Below are 4,832 nucleotides of genomic sequence, written 5' to 3'. Positions count from 1 at the left end.
TTTCTTTCATAAGGGCATTATTTGTGTCGATCTTAGGGTGAACAACATCTTTTTTATTTAACCATGGTTTCATCCGAGTGTCAGATGATGACTTGGAAGTTTTTCCAGATGATGGATTGTCGAACTTAGGCTTAATTGGGTCTACAGTTAATTTGGAAATCACTTTAGAGTTAGAGATACAAGAGTTAGATGAATCGTCACACACAATTTCTTCATCTATTTCACTATTAAACGACATCGAAAAATAGTTGGATTTGTTAGAGTCATGTCCTGTTGTCTCATGAATTATTTCCTCAACAACACAATTGTTCGGCGGACCGGAGTTCGGAATTTGAACTCCAGTACAATTGATGTCTGGGAATGAATCCAAAGACTAAGTCAGGTCTAGGGGTATCAAAGGCGGAAGAGGCATGGAATCATGTAACAACGATAGGTTGGAACTCATGAATTAGAGATTGGAACTGGTGCAAAGTCTTAGGAAGGGGTGACAATGGTGAGACTGGGGTATCCGAATGAGCATGGTTCGGAACATCTCCCATAAACGTTAGATTTTGCAACTCCTTCAAGGGACGAGCAATAGGTTTTAGAAACTCGCTTCCGAGGCCCGGTGCTTTGGACCACGAGTGACGAAAATGATGTTGCAACACCTCAAAAATATGAAGGTAAAAATTTCATTTTTAAAACAACCAAAACACCCATTAATTATTTATTTAAACACATAAAGGTATTTGACAATAAAAACATTTATCATAGTATAATCCCAAAATCTCAAGGTTGAGGAAAATATAGTTGTATGCGTTGCGATCAAGCCAGACCCTTCCTTTTTGAACCGGAAGTGTTTCAAAAACATAAACAACAACCGTAGGCAGAAAGCTTAGTTAGTTCCCCAAATACCACATACATACATAACATATGAGTCATACTTATCAAATATGCAATATGAGGTGCTTTGTGCCAACCATAGTCTTGCCATTATGCCATGAGTCGCATCATGGTATTTCCTTGCCAGGCCCGGGACCAAAACCATCTGTCTTACAGACAAGTGCTAGGAGCAACCTCCTGGTCTTCTATGCAAGCATCAAAAAGACAGCTAACATACAATCTACAACTACTTATCCACTAATTAACTGCCAGAGTCCAAACTCTAGTCTTGCATATCAATTGCCAAGAGCCACCTCCTGGTCTTTCAGACAAATGCCAAGGGCAACCCCTTGGTCTTTCTATAATACAGAAGCCAAATGGGCCGGAATTGGTTCCTTTGACCCATAGAACAGTGAGGAGACTCACCTTAACAGTTGAACCCACGAATAAATCTCTAATTGCAGATCCGCTAGAATCCCCACATTCTCAAACATAAATAACATTCAATTAATGATTGGGTACTAATTCTCACTAGGAGTCCAAATCAGGGTAAAAGACCTTTTTACCCTTCCTCAAACTTGGACTAAGGCCAAGGCCCTAATTAGATGACCCAAAATCCTAAAATCTAACAAAAGCACTCAAGGCCCAAATATTACCCAATTTTCCGAATTGGGCCTAATCCTTTTCATGGGCCTTAACCCAAGAGAGTCCAATAAAGTCTCAATAGCCCAACCATAAAATCAAGATACCTCAACATGTCCCACGACAACCAAGCCCATCCTACCCCATAGCCGAAGCCCAAAATGAAGGAATTCAAGCCTGCCGAGTACACGAGACATACTCAGCCTGTACGCTCAGCGTACTGCATGAAAGGTTTGTATGCGCATTGTACAAACTTGTACGCCCAACGTAATCACTAGTCATTGACAACTTTCCAAATTAGCTCTTAATCCATTACGACTTTAATCCAAAATCAGATCTAACTTCCCCAAGGTGGTTAATCACATAAAGTTGCCAACTTTATGTGCTTGCTTGGATAAATGGGGCTCTAGAGCTCAAAGGAGCTTAATACTTGAATTAATACATGCATGGGACCAAAACCACCACCATAACGTATGCACCTTTACGCCCAAGGAACACATAAGATATCAAGATCTACAAAGATAAGCTCCAAAACGACCTTAGCACCCAATCACTAACTAGAAAGGAGCAAAATGACCAAAATGTGCCAAGAAGCAGATCTGTGAAATGAATTGGCAAGGTTTGAACTTTATACCTTCCAAGCCACCAAAAGAAGATGCTAATGTTGGATCTCAAAGCCTTCCTCCAAAGAACAAGTCTTCAAGCTTCTTCTTCTCTTTCTAGATACACAAAACCCTCCACAAACACTTCAAAGGAGCTCAAGATCACCAAACATGGGCTATGGAACGAATTAGGGATTTTAGGTTATGGAGGTTGGCTAGGAAATGATCAAAAGCGGCTAACATATGGCTTTTATAGGGTAAAACATAAAAATTAGGGTTTCTTGTCTCCCCCTCGTACGCCCCGCGTACTCCTCGTATGCCCAACGTACGTGGCTTCGGACCCGCGACTATCTACCATTCGTACGCTAAGCGTACAGATGAGGTACGCCCCACGTACTAGCTTCTCAGCTAGTAGGCTAAGTGTACCTTGTTGTACACCCCCGTACTACTTACAAGGGTCAAAACATAATTCTTTCAATTCCGAAGGGCAACTAGGAACATCTTCATTTCCAAGTGTTACAACTCTCCCCCATTTAAATTAGATTTCATCCTCGAAATCATTCGTGACACACCATACAGCTTGAACAACACAATCACAAGCCCACACGTATCCTAGCCTTCCCAAAGGCGACCAAACCCAACCCTAGCCGAAAGCTCTCCAACCCGCTGAAGAACGAATCCTTAATACCATGCGGTAAACCAACTCTACTTTCCCGAAACCTGAAATCTTGAACTCGGTCTGACTCCCTGGTAGGCCGCCCACATTGAATCACTACCGAGCCAAATCCTCATTGAAGTCCAACCAAAACAAAATGCTTCCACTCCTTGATTATTTAGATGCTTCAATAGGGACAAAATCACTGACCATATAATGTTGCAGAACACGTAAATTTGATAGAAGGCTTAGATAATCCTTCGAATAGAAGACTCATTCCTACAACGGTTAGACACAAACGAAAACTGCGCAACATGGTCAAATCAATTACTCTGAGATTATTTAATCCAAAATGCAAGTAGCTTAGCATATTCCCTAACAAACAAGCGACTGTATACACAAATTCCCAAGTAACTAATACCACCCCAACTCATCTTGCTGCCCACTAGCTGCTTTCCAAAAGCAACAAAGACCTCCCTGGTCCCACTTGTCTGCCAACTAACCGACTCACCGGATTCCTTCCAGGTTGCTGATTCAAAAGACATACACAGACACCCCATGCGACTTCCAAATGAAAACATCATTTGGCAATAAATGCCCTTGCTTTCTCACCACTTATGGCTCCAACAATCCTTCTGATCCAATCGATCATTACATCCCAATCCAATTGGCTCCACCAAGACCCTTGATAATAGTGAATGCTACATGACCATCTGTAGTCTTATATCACAACCGACCCTAATGACCTATCACTTCCTGATTCCATGCATGTTGTGGCTCTCCCACGGTCTTTCGAACCGACCCACCCTGGTCTAATCCATCTGAATAAATCCATGAATAATCATGGACTTACCATACCCTCACCGCTGCACAAGACCCGATGAATGTTACAGGACAACCTACAGTCGTACAACACTCCCACAATATCTGCCAACCCAGTGAATGAAACGGGCCACCCCGTAGTCTTACAACACTCCCACACTATCTACCAACCTAGTGAATGCTACGAGCCACCCCGTAGTCTTACAATACTCCTACACTATCTGCCAACCTAGTGAATGCTACTAGCCACCCCACAGTCTTACAACACTCCTACACTATTTTCCAGCCTAGTGAATGCAATAGGTCACCTTGCAGTCTTACAATACTCCAATCTTTCCATGGCTACTGTCCATGGTCTTACCGCTCATCGATCAATCTATCCATACTCATCCAGCGTCGAACACACACCAGACTATTCACCCAAACTGGGGCTCGATTCATGTTTGGAACCACAACCTAGGTCCATTAAAACCTGCTATCCAACACCAAGAAGGAGCGAAACAACTGCTGGAAGTTTCCTGAACTCCCAACTCACGCAGTCCACAATCCAAAAGGCCACCCGAGTTGTCTTCCCTCCTAACGGGAGTGTGAAACTCATTCAAGTTTCACGCATGATTTGCCTTCTAGAAATCTGAACAATTCTCCCTCACTTGAATTCGTCGAAGCTCTCCCAACACACCAAGTTGAAGGATTAACAATCCATCTTACCCCTTATGATTGAACCGCTGATAACCTATGCTTACTAATGCTAGTGTTCTATCACTAGACAAACCCAAAGACCACACAACACTTGAAGACCAAATGAACACTCCCTTAAATCTGAATAATTCCAAAAACCCCAAATGTTTATGATGATATAGCCCCAAAATCCTGAAAATCCTTTATGCTGGTGACAAGACCAAAACCTTAGTGATACATTAATTTCTTGACACTCCCATTGGCTAACCAAGCTTACGCGACTGCCACCACCATCTCCTTGCTGCCGATCCTTCCCTAGAAATGGTACTGATTAAATCCAAAAGTTCTTCCACAGATGGCTGCTAACCCCACCAGATCAAATGATAAAACCACTAAACCCTGAATTTATTGGAAAACCAACTTGCCGACCTTGATTATAGATCTTCCAAACGATACCCCTGAAATGATCCCGACAAAGAACCAGAACAACCTCCGAACACACTAAAACCCGCTCAACAAGATACAACCCCTTGCTGACACACTAATGATTGATTGCATGCATATGACATATA

This window comes from Lactuca serriola, chromosome 6, assembly GCF_051521515.1.
Source record: "Lactuca serriola cultivar US96UC23 chromosome 6, Lser_US96UC23_V15, whole genome shotgun sequence".
In the NCBI taxonomy this organism is placed as follows: Eukaryota; Viridiplantae; Streptophyta; class Magnoliopsida; order Asterales; family Asteraceae; genus Lactuca; species Lactuca serriola.
This window is presented reverse-complemented; position numbering follows the sequence as displayed.